At 45.0% G+C, this 17,397-nt stretch overlaps 1 protein-coding gene across 1 annotated transcript in view; it reads left to right on the plus strand.

The window, feature by feature from the left end:
- Positions 1-13,818: 13,818 nt before the first annotated feature.
- Positions 13,819-17,397, plus strand: part of HIC2 (HIC ZBTB transcriptional repressor 2) — a 73,657-nt gene continuing 70,078 nt past the window's right edge. Inside the window, exon 1 of the mRNA XM_072880203.1 lies at positions 13,819-14,230. The gene's annotated coding sequence lies outside the window, so the exon portion shown is untranslated. The remainder of the gene's footprint in view (positions 14,231-17,397) is intronic.

Consider the following 17,397-nt stretch of genomic DNA (forward strand, 5'->3'; position numbering starts at 1 on the left):
CTTGCTACTGTAACTGTGAATTCTGGGTTGAGCACTGATGTGTCAGGAGTACAAGCTCTGCAGGACAAGGCTGCAAATTCTGAGCTTCTGTGCAATGGCTCTTACCCTGCATTTGATATCATAACCAAATAATCATATTTTAATGAGGGAATAGAGCCTGCAGGTTCTTTTTCTTGTGCTATTCTATCCTGCTGCAAATTAAAGGAACACCAGGGAAGCAAGAATTACAGCCCTCTGTTTTAGGGATGGTGCACACTTGCTTAATATACAGCTTGACTGTTTTGCCACAGCCACTTCATTTGTATGATTTGCTTTGTAGCCCATGGCTCATAACAAAAAAATGGATGGCATTGGTTTTGTCATTGTGACACCAGGCTGGTGAGGAAAATACTCATGTATTTGACATTTTAGACTGAGCGTACATCAGGAAATTATGGGACTTTCATTTTATCTTAACAGCACATTTCCCACAACTATATGGAGAAAAGCTGCTAGATACCAACTGACACTCTCTTGTATTTTAAAAAGAATTGTAAGAAAGTAAAAATAATGCTAACAAGAGTTGCTAGGTACAATTCTGGAGCATAATCTAGTGTGAATTTGTTTCCTGTTATAAATGAAGTATTTGATTCTGTAAATACTGACCCCCATTTCACCGGGTTTACAGTTTATATTCTGGGATACATTTTAGCTTCTTCCAACAAAAACTGCTTGGAGTTTGGTAAATTTACAGGTTTTTACACAGTCAAGGAAGAAAGATTAAGTCTTAATAATCCTGACAATTAACTAAATTTCTCTATTTCAACTAAGACCTCTCTTCCACTGAGCTGAGTCCTCGGCACACGGCGCTGTACATCTCAGGCACTGCAGTACTTTGTTGTCAGGACCGTCTTTCGCTTGCAGAGCTCTTAAAAATGGATTCCAGCTTGAAGCAAAATTTCTGGTGACTAGTAACTACATGGTGATGGTATCTTCTCGGAACTGAAAACTGAGGGCTGACTACTGGCAGGGTTGCAAGCAGGTAAAAAATGACAATAATTTCATTTAAATTTATTTCTATGTCCAGGATAAGACAAGGGAAAGAGGCAGTAGATTTGGACAGCTGAACAAAACTTCCCTATAAATATTTGCAATTATTTTCAAGAAAAATATGCTTATTACCCAGTAATATCTTGCTGTCAGCCATGACACTAAACATTTGAATAAGTGAATTTTCACATTGGGCAGAATGATTTAGCACTTTCTTACTTTCTGGGAAAGTTTTTTAGCAAAACCAGCAGACTCAAGCTGAGTACTGGCATGATGGATCTTTTTAGAAATAAATGTTAAAAGAACCTGTGTTCCGTAAGTCCAACCCTTTCATAGGGAAACAAGGACAGCAATGTGTGAGGACCGCTACATGGTGTAGTGTGGTTTTGTGCCTCACGTTGGCGGAAAAAACAAGTTGACAGCAGCACAATTTGTAAACCAATTACTGCTTCTGGAATTGATAGTCTTGCGCTGCTAACTGGGGGTCTAACGGAATCAGGTGTTTGACTGCAGCACTGGCCAAACAAGGACAGACAGCAAATTAAGTGCTATCCTGAACAGCAAAGAAAATAGTACATTTCTTGCTCTAAATTAGCAACACTGAAGTTTTTATTTAGACTTCAAAGGCTTACATAGAGACCAAAGCAGTATGTTGCTCTGTGGTCAGTTTACATTAAAAAAAGTAACAATGCTAGATTGAAAGGAAAACAAAAAGTCACAGAATTTGCTCTTGCATGGAAAAGACCACAAAGTCTGGGAGCGTTTGCCACTGCGCCATGTGACCGACCTTCCCCTGCCCGTGGATGGTGGATTATCGTCAAAACTATTTGGACACACGCACATGACCTCACAAAAATGTGCACTAGCAAAAATATACTTTTTCTCAAGCCAAAAAGGGAACAAAGTTTTTCATAAAAGAGACCTAAGCCTTGCTCTTATGCTAGTGATTGAATTAGGTAATGACTAATTAGATGAGGTCATCACTTTCTATGTCATATATATACAGTATTTATGGAAAATTTGCTCATTCTAATTAACAGAGTAGAAATAGTTTCTTGACAAACTTCATTTTCCTGAAGCTAAGAGCCTTGAATTTGTTCCACTTTTGATCTTTCTTCGGTGGCTATGTTTGCTTTACATTAAAATAACTTCTAACATTCCCATTAAGGATAATCCCTCCAGCAGCCACAGTATGACATTTCTATATTAATCTTTTAAGCATTTTAGAAAAGCAAGGTTTCATGTTTTAATAATCACAGTGTTTTTCTCCGAGGAGTTGTAAAAATTTATGGGGCCTTTCTATCCTATTTGACTTCTACATCTTTAGAGTTTGGTGCTAATGGCCCATTCAGCCTGCTTACTCTTTGACTCCTTTTTTATTTCTTTTTCATCTTCTTACAAAAGAAAAATTGCTTCCGTGCCTTACACTGTTGCAGATGCTATTCAAGTCTAAGTAATTTCAATCTAACTAGCTGAAAAAAACCCACAGTTTGCCCTCATCTCGGAATCACTTGGGGGTCTCCACTGTAGACATGTGCATACAAATCCTTTAATTCTTAATTAAGAACAAAATATAGCCACTTGTTTAAAGCAGCAAAAGCAGCAGCAACAATATACATACATGCATTTTTAACAGGTTATCAGCCCATCTTAAAAAATACTTTTTCTGTTTTAATATTTTATCCCATTCTTGCTTTTTTAGCAGAAAAATAACAGTAATAGATTAACTATTTATGTGTATTATAATTTTAGGATGGCCATAAAAGTGGTTCTCCAGTGCCCCTGGAAGCATTCTTGTCACTCACACTTTATTCTACTCACACTTTATTCTGTGCAGAGCCAGGAAAGCCATTGCAACTAATAAAAATCCAGTCACGCAATCACAGTAACAAAACAAGCAAATTTCTTGCTGTATCACTGAGACCTCTCTCACTGCTCACAGTTTCACCTTCTGAGAGCCAACAAATGTCGGCCCTTTTGGACAAAGTAATTTCCAAAGTGGAGAGGAAACAATATGCCCACTTTAAGTCAAGACTGCTTCTGTTGATTTCTGTTGCTGAAATCCCTGCAGAAGAGGAGATACAGGGTCGCAATTAGGGAAGTCTCAAAGCATTTGTGGTTACAGAGAACAAAACCAATATTCTCTGTTCCAATGCAAGTGGAAGACACTTAGTGGGATCAATTTATTGTGAGATGCTTCACTCAAGAAATAGATTGATGTGATTCACACAAACAGCGGTACTGTCAGAAACAGGGTCTTTCCCCTTACTGAAGCCACCACAAGTCAAGTCTCACCTGACTGCCCTGTAGAGAACCAAGGGGATCAAAAAGTTTTGCAGTGTCTTATATAGCAACAATAAGCTGTTTCTTGATACAGTCTACTACGGCCCTGCAAAAAGACTGGGACAGAGAGGATAAAGAACAGAGCAGTCAGCAGCACTTTGCAATAAGTTTGATAATGAAGGAGACAGGAGTTTCAGGGGCTGGGAGCACTCACCAAGGAAACTGCAGTAACTATAGAGGAGCGGGAAAATGTAGTTTCTATTGCATATTCAGGGCTGTAATCAAAGAGATAAGTGCCAAGAAGATCTGCAGCATCCAGAAATTGTCAGGGTTGTCTTGCCACAGCTTCCTCAGTGATCTTATCCTAAGACAAGTGTTTCATAACAGATTGAATGATAACTAGAATACATGTTTAAGAATAGACAAGGAAGAAGCAACCCTTTTTTGTACGAGAAGACTCTATGCCCTATTTAAAAATAAAGTAAATAAGGGCATGGTGGCAGTTCAGTCACCACCGCCAGAGTCAGCACTGCCTCAATGCCCCTGGCAGCCAGCAGGCAGACGGGTCTTCCCTCACTACAGCCTCTGTGATTTACTGCACGCACATAAAGCCTGAGTAACATGAGTGCCTCCTGTATGATTTACAGAGGCGTGGGTTGCTCATCTAAGCAGAGGAGTGGGATGCAGAAATGCTTGTGCTCTAACCAGTTTCTGACACGGACTCCTGCAGCCCAAGGCACGTCATGTTGTTTCTCAGCCTCTGGGCAAGTTCTCGATTCCTAAAGCAAATCCCGAACATTTTGAGATGTGCTGTTAAAGGTTCCAGGAGAATGGGGAGAGCTTGCAGAAGTGCCCAGCTGTTCCACTCCAGCTCCCTTTCCTTCTGTGTATCCAGCTCTCCTCTCATTCAGCCCCTAACAGCGAGTACTGCTGAGTCGCTTGATATGCAAGAAGGTGCAAAGATTTTCTTCAGGAGCCATCCTTTGCCTCCTGCTTCTGGGAGAGCAAATGCAGCATTTCTGTTGTGCTGGATGAAAAGGGCAGCAATGATATTCATCTGTTTCATAACTACATACTTCTGGTCCTTCACTACTCCAGAATTTTCCTGTGGCTCTTGCTTGCCTGAGCACTTGGAAGAAAGATTTGCCTTTGTTTCTCTATTTGTACAATTATGAGTGTAAAATTTACTGCTCCGTATCCTTCTCTAGTGTTTGTAAAGCCACTGAAAAATGTAATGTCCTAAATGCTGCGTTTTTGCTGACAAGCTAAAGATATTTTTCAGCAAATGTTGTTGATGATATATACTGTTTTCCTCTCTACATCAAGTTCAATCTTTAGTGGACATTTTGGATAAGTAGACTATTACCTGGCAACATGTCACAGTTTGCAAATGCTACACCAAGGAACGGGGCTAGCATCACAATTTAGAACATCAAATTTGTCACCAGAAGTTAAGCAAAGGTTGAAAATATTTTGCTCTGATTCAGCCCAGAGTCCTGCTATGGACCTCCTTAGCCTGTGAACACCACATGTGTGGTACCAGGTGGCCACTGTGGTGTCTTTGGTGTTCAATGATACTCGTAGTTCCCTGTCCCTGCACCATCCTGTCGCCCATCATTGGCTAGAGCAGGCTAAAAGCTGCTGTAAATGACACTGGCCCAGGGGTGATAGAAGAGCACCAGGGACCAGCATCCGGGTTTCTAGTATGTTGCTTTTTACATGCATTGTCCTTAAGCTGAAACAGTGTGAGAACATTGCCAGAGATGTCGTGCCTCCAGAGAAACAAAAGGAAAAACAGAATGCAAGTATTAAAAAGAGGAAGGAGAAGCAGAGGGTCTGCATTCCCATGGATAACCCCTAAACTGGTACTACATCTAGAAATCTGCAAGAAAGCGCCACTCAGCCCTCAGCACTGGTACAGAAAACAATGAAACTAAATCACCCCAAACATTCATAACCAGTCTTCTGTCTGCTCCTGAAAAAAATCCCAATCTCTTGTTCTTTGTCCTCTGAACTATAGTCGCCTTGCATTACACGGTATGAAATGACTAGCCAGGCTTCCCATTGTCACTGGCGTTGATCACAGAAGATGACTATGAACTGACCAATGGTGTTTATAACCTTGTTTAACAATGTCAGGCACTGGGCTGGAGTCTCCTCTCCCTTTCACCCATGTCATTCCAGTGGCTCCGGCGTAGTTATTTCTGGTTTACACCAGTACCAGTGAAGTCAGATTCAAACAGAAAGGCAGTTTTAGGACAGAAAAATCCAACAACACTTTTGAAAAATAAAAAGAATGAAAAGTATCAGAACCCAGTGAATTTCTTTGCTTTGCAGTGCAGGTGAACACAAAAACCACTTTCCATGAAAACAGCATAGCGTATGCTAGAGTAAGAGAGGCTGGCCTTTGAAGCAGATCCCCTGCCAGCATAAAGCAAAACACGTTTCACACCCATATAGTTTCACTAGCACTTGAAAAATCACAGTAAATACAGTCCATGTTGGTACCAAACACGAAAACATCTCTCCGGTGGTAGAGAAACTTTTATCTTTGATCACCAGTGCCCTGCTGGCACTAGAACATATTTATTTTTTAGCATTCAGTGACCTTTGATACCAGTAACTACAGACGGCTGCCAAGCTGCCCATGGGCTCTTCCATGCCAGTCTTTATCTGCTTTGTACACTGGGCAGTTTGAACATGAACTCTGCTTGTTTGTGAAGAGGTAGGTAGGATAGGTAGCAAACCCTATAGGGACTGTGCCCCGAGTCTGCGAGTGCATGTGAGCATGTTATGCATATGCCTCTGTGGGTGACACTGATTCTGAGGCCACTGATACTCAGTTAATACACACCTATGTATGTGTGCACGAAACCAAGGGAACTGCAGATTTTTTCTCTTATACAATATAAAAAGTGACAGCTGCACGGCCATTGGCTTTAAAGGGCAGTTGTCAGCTGGGCTACCATGTACCCTAATATTCTGGTGTCCACTTTGTATGGAAATTAGCATTTTTATTGTCCTTGTATCTTGTGATTATCTTCTCTACCACATTAATTAAAAACACTGCTGTGACCTGACCAAACCTGTAGTACTCCCTGGGTTTGTACTTCACCCTGGGCAGTGCCAGCTTTGGGGATTTTGCACAGCCCAGTTGCTCTACGACAGTTCCATTTTTTTCAGCTAAGTTCCCAGCTGGAGAGGCACGTGTCACCCTCAGCTAGCTGTGCCAGCAATGACAGTGCATGGCTCATGTTCACCTAGATGTAACTCACTGAGAAAATGCCAAGTTGGGGAGGGAGGAAAAGGTGGCTTTTAGTTAGACCTCCACCAACTAAATCAAGCTAAAATTACCTACGGCCTTTGCTTAAGTGCCACTGCTTGAGAAGCAATCTCATTACGTGTGGTAAACACATAAGCTTAAAAGCATTCAGCTAAAACCAATCCTTCTGCTGTCCCCTGGTCACCAACTGGCAACAAAGCTCCACATCGACACCAATCTGGCAACCTGTAGCGTTTGCCCTCTATTACATTTTGCTTCTATAAGCACAGCTATTATTGGAACTGCTTACTTGACCATATTGTATGCTTTACCTCCATCTGACAATAATTCATTCGTCCAGCTTGCAACATTAATTACTTATGCATACTGTATACAGCGCCACTCAAAGTACATATACACAAAGAAAGCAAAAAGATTTTATGTACAGCTGAATTTGGTGGGTTTTTTCCTATTCTTTTTATCTAATGTGAGGACAAGAAGAGATTTTTAGGTTACCTATAACTTGAAAGTCAACACCACAACTACTCAGAAATGTAGCACAGTAACAAATACCGGCTGGCTCTGTGCGTTATTACAGACAATACACAATATAGCTCCGTATCTCTATGCTACCCAATAAGCAGTAGAAGCAAAACTTCACTTAAATATGTATCTATGGATGGATGTGTGTGTGTGTGTGTGTATGTGTGTACACACACATAAATGTACTTACATGCCAACACAAAAAAATAAAAACAGGACCAAAAAAAGCTAGTCAAAGCATACACATGCTTTTGATGATTAACACCTTCCTATCTGTAACATTAGAAACACGAGACTGGAAGAGATCCTGGCACCACAGAAATTCCCAGCCGCTATCAGCAACGTATCGTACATCTCTCATTCCACGGATCAGCATTTGTCTGTAAAGTAGTTGCAGTTTTCAGCTCTCTGCTCTTGTTGGAAAGCTCATGTCTTTTATGACTACCCTGGGCATCCTGATCGACTAAGACCTGTCCTAACACCTGTGATGAGATCCTACACAACAACAGACATGATGGTCCAGCAGTGCCTTGTGTAACGTCAGCAGTGCCTTCCTGTTGCTAGTGGAAGAACCTTTTCTAGGATCACGTTTGTCATTTCCATTTCCGCCTCATGTACTGATGGTTCACAGTCATCCACTGACAAACTAATGCATCCTTTTTTTTTGTTTTTTTTTTTGTTGTAGTCAGTTTTATTCCTTCAAGAGAATCTATTTTTCTTCATCCTTTGCACAGGGTTCTGTAGAGTTAATAGACAGACACATCCACAGAACAGTTCCTCTTACCCTAAATTAAGAATCCAGAAGAGGCAGGATAGATCTCCATTCTTGAGGTATCTTCCTGTTTTCACTGGCTGCAGAAGAAGCCCTGATGAGCAGCTTGAAGAAGATGCCTAATTTTCGATGGCTAATGGTGAAGTGCATCCCAAATGTATGTTGTTTTTGTATGGAATTGCACCCCATTTCCGCTGCTCATTGCTTTCACTGTCTTCCAGCTCACCAGCTGGGATACTCTGATCCTGTTAATGACAGTGCCTCTTCACTGTTTCATCAGAAAATTTCTTTAGCACACTCCAGCTTAAATGGCAATAGATCATTATAGTGAATATTAAACAAGTTCAGTCTTGAATCACTAGTAATCTCTCTATCCCAACAGTAATCTATTGGCACCTCTCCTTCAGACAATTCCTTATGCATTTTACTGTTCTTGTACTAATCCCCATCTTCTCCATCTTAATTAATAACTTCCCATGTGGCATCATATCAAATGCTTGACTAAAATTCATATAGATTAGATCTACTACATTTCCCCTTGCTTAGAAAATCAGTTATCTCAGCAAATAAATAGTTCAGGATACTCGGCAAAACCAGCGTTGTGGTTGCACTTTATCCCGTTTATCTTCTCTTTCGTTCTCTCTTTCTTTTTTTTCTCATTAATTATATTTTCCTTCAAAACTCTTCGGAAAGCGTGAAATGGTCTCAAAATCAATGAGCTCAGTGGCTACTTAGATAACTTTCTAATAATTTTTAAAATAAAAGTATTATATCTACTGCTTTCAAATCATATAAGAACAACCTCCAACTCCAAAATTTATTTCAAACTTTTGCTGTCAATCTGGTACTTGTTCCTTTGGAGTTCGGGGATGGAAATTACCTGGCCTCTCTCACTTGAAAACGTTGAGCTCTTTTAGATTGGCTTTCACCTTTATTGTGATAATTTCCACTTTCATTCCCTCATTCCAACTAATCATGCTGGTTTTGCTCCCTTCTTCAACTCCATTCTTCCTCTTAAAAGCTATGGCAAAGCTTTCATTTAGATTTTGGGTACAAAAGTATTTTTAATCTTTTCCTTGTCCACACACTTCGTAGTAGCACCAGTTCTTTTCTTGTTCCCTGTTTATTTACATGGCTGAAGAAATGTTTCCTTTTTGTTTTAATTTCCTTCTGACATCTATTTCAGAGTTATTTTCAGCAAGTCTCACTTTATTCTTAACACACATAAGTAGTGGTTTTGTTCATTGGTTGTTTTCCTTACTTTTTATTGCTCTCCCATAGTCTAGTGAAATTATGCCATTGCATAGACTATATTAACTAACAGGGTAGACATAGTTAAATACAGATGTTTTGTAGATAGGTACAGAGTGAACATATTAGCAATGAAATTCACAGACCAACAGAAATCAAAGACCTTGTTATAATGGAAGCAATGTTTTTATCTGATTAGAGTCACAAAAAGCCTTGCATCAGCCTTGTGTATGCCAGAATGCCTAGCAAAAAGCTTCAGCTTGTAGCAATAAAAATATTGTATGTTTCTTCTCTTCCAAGGAAATTAAAACTTTCTATCACTAAGAATACAACAGAATTGTACAAAATAGTACCTTGTACAAGCACTAAACGACTAGCCTAATTTCTCAAACTGTTACCTCTGTTTATTTTTTTTAAATTGGGTTTCTAACCCCATGATTTTGAACAGAACCCTTACAATACAAGCCAATGCAGAGCTGAGTGAATCTGTGAGCCATTGCAGCATAAAATTGGCTCTGAATTGGGAACCTTTCGGGCTATTTTTGATACTAAGGATTCAGATTACATTTACCGTTTCTGGTTTTCCTTGATTACATAAGATTTTCCTGAAAGATTGCATTTTGATTTTCAGCTGTGGAAAAATTATTTGGAGAATTTGTGCACTATCAAGTTTTGAATTTGTAAAAATAGGAACAGATATGAGAAATTAAGGTATCATTACACAAAGGTCAAAACGTAATGTGTAATGTTCTTTTTGTCCCTCTGCCAGCCGCAGTCAAAAGACCATAGATAGCAGTGGGGGAACCAACGAATCCAGCTAATTATAAAGGGGCTCTACCAAGGATAGTGTAATCATACTTAGAGCATTTGCAGCTAAGAGACAAAAGATTTTCAAAACCCGCCTCAGCATAAGACTCCTCCATGGACACTTCGGAGTCTGTTGGAAAAGACCTTCCAGACACAGATCTGACTGTAGAGGGATATTTCTATTGAGGGGACAGTAGAATAACGTTTTAATTTCATGAGCTATCACCAGCTGTTCTGTTACCATTCACGCACAATTTTCCTGGGTCACTGCAATGCCTCAGAGGATGCCTGTTTCAGCTCCAGTCTGATGTTCTGGTCCTCAGCATTTTCAGTGGCACTGTCAGGCGTACCCTACTAGAGAGGCAATGACTGCAAACCTCTGCTAAGAAACTTTTTTTTTATTTTTAGGGCTAAATCCTTTTTTATTCTTGAGGAGCAGGCTGGTTAGCCCTCGCCTTCACTTTGCTTTCAGACGTACACCCTACGCTGGCATTCTCTGCCCTGTATGTTTTGCTTGGTTCCTTGAATTATATTTTTTTTCCTTTTCACTTCAACTTTTCCGCCCAGCTTTACCCATCAGTTTACTACTGTAAACAACTGTTTTGCCTGCTAGATGGCACTGGACATCCACTAGCGTTGGGACTGAAGGCAGGTGGCACTGAAGAGCTGTAAGGGCACATGGCCACCCTTTGGTCGTTACTCTGTTTACTTTCTGCAATGGCATTTTCTTTCCTCGGATTACTTCATTCCTCACCCACAGCACTGGTTTGCCACTACAACAATTCTACCCATGCCCTCTTCCTGTTTTATGATGAGTTTAAACTTGCTATTAGCACAGCTACAAAGGACTGGAGCTGCTTCTGAACCCATCAGTTGGTCAAAAATGACTAAAACCAAACTGAAGCCCTGAAATTCCTCTGGGTTTCAGCCACTGACTTGGTTTGAGTCTAAGTATTTTGCAAACAATAACTTACTTTGGGGAGCTAGTATTAATTAAACTTTTCTGCCTGAAAGCATCATTATAGAGCTATTTGTGAATAGATACTGAGGGCTAAGGATGGTGTGAAATCTGCTTGTTCTTTGGATTCTGTTCTGGATTCTTTGTATACTGTTAGGACAAAAATCTGTTCGTCATAGCTACCTTGGATGCGTTGTACTCAACATATTCATCCACACACTGAGGAGGAAGTTGAAGCTTTCATTTGGGTCTGCAGAGCACCCAGCACAATCCACTGCTGCCATCCTGACTGTGCTCTTTTCAGAAAAAATGTTAAAAAACCCAGTCAAACAAAATTAGGAATCAAAGTTAATCACAAGTATCTGGCTGGAAACAGAAACGTCTCTTTCTGCAAAGTATCCACTAGCCCAAACCACCCTTCAGAATATGCTCATTGCACCACAGCATCTGTAACCAGAGTGCCACTATTACCCTTCTAGTCCGGTCTTTCACCTGAGAATGCTGTTCTCTGCACCTCAGTAACACATTTGCTTTTCTCATACACGGACACATGTTTCACCCAGTGCCAGACGTGCCCACAGTGGGTGTGATTTCTTGGAACTTGAGGGTGTACCCACTGTTTGGATGGCAAGTTCCCTGGTTGTGGTTGCTTGGAGACATTAGAGGTATCATGGTATCTGCCTTGCATGCCTGTAGATGTTTTCCAGGTAGGTGTGGTCATACTTCTACTTGGCTCATCAGATTCTCCACAGATGTCCATGGTTCTAGTGACAGTGCCAGGTCTAGCTTTCTCATTAATTCTTTTTCAACCTTATAATTACCATGTATATATGAAGCTGAATGCAGTGTTGCATCCTACCATATCATTTCTAGGTGCCAGACACCTAATTTCTATCTTTTTTTGTGTCCTCTCCACTGAGAATGTATCTCTCTCTCCATTTCCTTCGGGATGCTCGGAACTGATTGTCCGCAAACCTAGAGAAGATTCAAATACAAGTGAAGCTTTTTGCAGACTAAATCTTGTGGTGACATTTTAGGATGTTTCTCCCCTTCTTCTCAACCTTCTTCACTCCCTTCACTCTCAAAAGTTATCACCCACCTAGCAAAGTTGGCAGACAGACTGAAATACTTGTGCTTCAAGCCATTTCTGTGCAAAGCCTGGCACCTTTGTTCAAATGTCTGATGAAAGCGGGTTTGAACTAAGATGTTGGTCTGTGAACTGGCAGGGGCACGCAGCCTGTTCTGCTGACTGTTTCTGGGGCGGTAAGCTTCAGTGGCAGGAAGGAAGACTGAGGGCAGACGGTGGCATTGTTGAGGTCTTGAGATGCCACACAGAGATTCACAAAAGCGGGTCTTTCTAAACCTAAATGTCTAAACTTGCCTGAAATAACTCCAGGATGCATTTTCCCCCTGTTTAGATAACATAGCACAAGGACTTCTGTGTATTTGCCTACCAATTCCTCTGGCACAGCGTGAAGCAAATGGCTACCTACACTTCCCTGGCTATTTGCAAGGCCACTTAGCTTTAAAATACAGCTAAGAGCAGCACCACCAATCTTAAATTAACTTTCCCGGTGGGGGAAGAGTCTTGAATTGATCCTTATCTACTTCACTGGGTCTTCTGCTGACAGTCAGGTTTGCTGTTCTCACCACTGTTAAAGTGTTCTGCTCTTTATTGGGTGTACTGTGAACAAACCACCAGTTCAGACCTTTCTGATATGGCTGTTGTGATTTGCCTTATCTTTATTTGCTCCTCAAGCCACTTTGGTAGGGCTGAAGAAACCATCTCCTGTAAAAACTTTGAACTCTGGATGAGCAACTAGAAAATATCTTTATTACCAGGGAAGGAGAGCTTAGGTTGCAGCTGGGATCCAGCTGAAGTGTATGCGAACTGCAGGGATCTGCACAGGAAGTGGCTGAGAGAGTCGCTGGCACTGAGGCTATTGGGGAATTCTTAGAGATGTGTTAAATGGTAGGGTCGGCTTCACTAATGAATCACCTTGCTCAGGCTACAGAGAGTTTTGGTTATGGGTGGCTCCGAGGGCACAGAAGGAAAGAAAATGTCATCTCACACTTGCACCTAATACAGTGATTCCTACATGGGGTAGTGGAAGAACTCCTGTGCACGATTACAATAAAAATGTTTATATGTGTTGCTCCTGCTATTACAGATTAATTAGCTACTGAAGGGAGAAAGTGCTACAAAGGTATAATTCAGATTTCTGCACAGTTGTACTTTGTGGCAATGGTCAGTAAAATTAAGGTGATATCAGTTCACTTAACATTTTACAAAATAATAGCTTGAGCTTGCAGGCTGTGCAAATGCTTAGTGTAAGCATGTGAATAGCCCCTTCTTGCTCACTGTGATTACAGATGTGCTTAAAGTTAAGCATGCATGAAAGTCTTCGCAGGACCAGGGATGCAAAACACAAATAACTTTTCCCCTCGATATACTTCCAATAGGTAAATAACTAAAAAAATGCACAAAGCAAAACTTCAGATTTCTATAGATTCTATGGGTGCAAAGGCCATGTCTTCATCTGTGTCTTGGGTGGTGCAAAATACACTGTCAGTCCTTAAAAAATAGACAGGAGTGATACAAAGCTAATATGCAAATTGCGTTATACATGAGGATGTTTTCTTCATTTGTGTACAAAGCTCATTTCGGATTCCAATACATGAACAAGCTCTAATCTATATAATTTCCCTTAACACACACTTGAGACCTCAGCAGTGATGGGAGAAATAATCTTAACAAATGCCTTTTTCATTGCTCAAAACCTGGGCGGGAGTAGCAGGATTTGGGTTGCCGGGAGGCAGTGGTCGGGCTCCGGGCTGGGTTTCGGGGTGCGGGTGGCAGGGCAGGGGGCGGCTCGGGGTGGGGGAAGCCCTGGTCCCTCGGTGGGAGCTACCCAGCTCCCCGTCCCTCTCCCAGCCCCGCCGCGGCAACATTTATTGCAAAAGCAGGAAATTGCTTATTACTAAACTCGCTGGCAAGGAGCGGGAGCCGATGCTGTTCCACACCGGCACAGCACTTGCTTAGCTGCTGCCTGCCCTGCCTCTCCTGGCTCCGCTCTTTCTTCTTCTTCTTCCCCCTCTTTCTCTCCTCTCTCCCTCTCTCTCTCCTCTTCTTTTTTTCATTTTGGCTTCTATTCAAATGTGGGTCAGGGGTGAGCGGCTCCCAACGTCACAAGCTTGCAAGATGGCGCTGGGAGGAAGGCTGTGAGATGAGGAACAGGCTGGTATAAACCGAGAGGACAGGAGAGGGAGAGGAGGAGGAGAGGGGAAGGGGAAGAAAAGCTGCTGCTCCAGATGCAATAAGAAGGTAACGCGGAGCGGGCGCGGGCGCGGGCGGGGGCGCGGGGCCGCGCGTCCCGCTCGGGCGGCCGGGCGCTGCCGGGCTCCGCGGTGCAGCCCAGCCCCGCGCCCCGCTCTTTATTTGCAGCCCCGGTTATTTGCCCGTCTGCGCGGGGCCACTCGGGGGAGTCGCCGGGGTGGCGGGGGTGTCCCCTTGTTCCCTGCCCTGCAGCAGCCGAGCCCGGCACCAGCCGTAGTTCCATCAAAAAAATACAGATCGCTTTCCTTCCCCCCTTGCCCCCCGCTCTCCATGCCCCGGGCCCCCTCCCCTCGCTCGCCCGGCGCGCTGCCCCGTTGCTTTCGGGGCCGGGGCGTACCTACGCTCTATTCGCCACCGTGCCTGTCTGGGGATTGCAAACGTTGGCTATTTGGTTGAAGCGGCTGGAAACTTTCCCCCTCCTCCCGTGCCATTTGTGTGCGTGTGTGTGTGTGCGCGCACGGGGGTGCGCTGCCCCTTCCCCGGCGGCGGTGGGGTCGGGGCGGGGGGCCGCAGCTGCTGCCCGCCGGGGCCGGCCGGCGTGGGGGCGACCGGCGGGGCGGGCAGGCAGCCCCGGCGCAGCAGCCTTCTTCCCATCGCCGCTCGCCCCCTGCAAGTGAGCCGTATTTTATTTTTTTTTCCCCCGAAAGGAGGGAGCGGAGCCTCGGGGTGCCGGGGGGCGTGTTTGTGCTGGGGATCCGGCCGCATTGTGGAGGAGAGGGCAGGGAAGGGGCTCCCGGGACTCGCATCGCCTCCTTCCCCCCGCAGTCCATCCGCGGGGCTGCAGGGCGACGAGCCAGGCCGGCATCCCCGACCCCAGCGCCGGCCCCTGCCCCGCTGGGCACCCCCTGCTCTGCCGGGACCGCGGTGAACTTTCGCCCTGGCTCCCCCCGTCCCCGCCGCCCCCCCTCGGCCCTTCGGGATCGCGGAGAGAAGGACCCGCCGGCTCCGCTCGCCCTGCCCGTCGCTGCGGGTCTCCGGCTTTTGTTACGGCACCGTCTCGGATGCAATGGACGGAGCGCCGGATCGCGCACCCTCCCGCGGCCGGGGGCTGGCAGGACCCTGCCCGCCCGGCTTTGTGCCCCCGGAGGAAATGCGCGCTTCCCCGGCCCCGCCAGCCGGGCGCAGAGCTGTCCACCCAGCTCAAAAAAAACCCCACCAGCGCGTACGTCCCGGCTGGCAATGTTGTTGCCGAGGCGCGTAACACTGTAATTCAGGCAGCCGGGAGGGCCGATCGCTGCCCGCGGCTGCCCGGTCCCGGGCGAACGGCGCCGCGGAGCGCCGCGGAGCGCCGCGGAGCCGGGCCGGGCTCCGCATCCCCAGGCGCGCCGGTGCCGGTGCCAGCTCGGCGGCGGGCGGAGCCGGGCTTTTTTTGCTTTTCTGGTTGCATTTAAAAGCGACGCAAAGCCGGCGGGGGAGCGGGGGCGGGGGGAGGCCGTGTGCGCGGCCCCCCCCGCGCAGTGCGCGGCCCCCCCTGCGCGGTGCGCGGCCCGGGGAGCCCCGCGGCGCCCGCGGCGCCCAGCCCGCTGCCTTGCCTGCTCCCGGCCCCTTTTGTATGGGGCGAGAGCCGGCGGGAGAAGTCAATTATTGACTTCTGCTTGGACCGGCCCCAGGTGGCAGCGGGCACGGCGGCTCCCGGCGCGCCCCCCGCGCTCCCCGTTATCGCGGCCGCCAGCCGCGCTCCTCCCGGGGCGCTCCGCGGCCGCCGGACACCGCCCGGGCGCTGCCCCCGGCCCCGCGGTGGGCGCCTGCCGACACGCGGGGACGCGGCCACTCGCGGCTTCCCGCTGACACCCGCGGCCGCCGAAGCCCGGGGCCGCCGCGGCGCTGCCTGCGAGCGGGGCGGGCGGGCACCCTGGCAGCAGAGGAGCGGGCTGCGTAGGAAACCAAGCGCCTTAGCAGGCGGCTGCAGAAGTCGCCCTGGATGCTACTCGGTTGTTAGAACAAATCTGAGAGCGCGGCCAGAAACCAGTTAAGAAGAGCACCAAAATTAGGTTCCGCTAATAAGCTGTCCTTTGACCAAAACTGGTTTAAATTTATTGCGGAATGCTGTTTATATTTGAATGGCTCCCATGTTTTTCCACAAATTAAAGGGGAAAACAATACGCAATAGTCACTTTCATTGGAAAATGTCAGAACTACCAGCAGATGTTTGCTGTGCTTGATAAATACAGTGTATAAACAACTAGTATTTCAAGATGACTTACTACTATTTTTTATGACTCACAACTATTGTCTATACTACAGCAGCTCCGGAGAGAAAGCTGTAAATGACTCCTTAGGATTTCACAGCAAACCTACATGGCGAAAATGACATATGGAAAGAAAATTGACTTATTTCCACAACTGCAAGTGGCCTCCTTTTTGCGCCTTTTCATTAGCAATCTAATCCTAAAAGCATTAGGAGCAATTATTTGCAGTGGTGCCTGACATTCTAGGTCTAATTATTTAAATCAGTTTAACTTTTGATGGTTGACCCATTAGGTCAAATCTGTGTGCCCTTTGTTATATTTATTAAAAAAAAAAAAAGGAGGGGAGGGGGGTCTTCAAACTTGCCACCTGCTACTGCCATATCATTTTAGCTCTGGAGGAGATCAGCGTTAAGAATAAGCGACCTCTTACATTTGTTACTTTCCATTCTAACACGGGTAAGGAAATCCCGCATAAGTGCCGTGTTCTTTTGCGTCTAAAATCCGTTGCTTAACCACAGCAGGCTTGCATGGCCGCAGGGGTGTAAGCAGGAGGAATGGGAGAATCTGAGGATATAGCAGGTTTTTCTTATGTTGTGCTTCCTAATTACGCGAAATGCAGACGAGATGCACATACATAAAAGGGACGATTTTTCAGTGTTGGGGGGAAAAGCTTCTTCCAAAGGTCTGGGAGAGCTCTAAATCTTTAATGCATAAAGAAATAGCTCACGTTAGTATGCACATACGTTGCTGGGCGGAATGACTTATGGATGTGTAGATAGCAATAAGTATCGCAAGATGCTTGAAGCACTTGGTATCACGTGATACGCTGTAGTGTCGGTGCTGAATTGTTTGGCAGAAGCCAATGTGTGACAAGGGGTGGGGGGAGAGAGAAGGGGAGAAAGAGAAGGTGAGAGGCCTTATTCCAGAAGGGTGCATGTTCAATTTATTTTGATTAGTCCTTTAAAA

Source organism: Ciconia boyciana, chromosome 15 (assembly GCF_034638445.1).
Source record: "Ciconia boyciana chromosome 15, ASM3463844v1, whole genome shotgun sequence".
Classification (NCBI taxonomy): Eukaryota; Metazoa; Chordata; class Aves; order Ciconiiformes; family Ciconiidae; genus Ciconia; species Ciconia boyciana.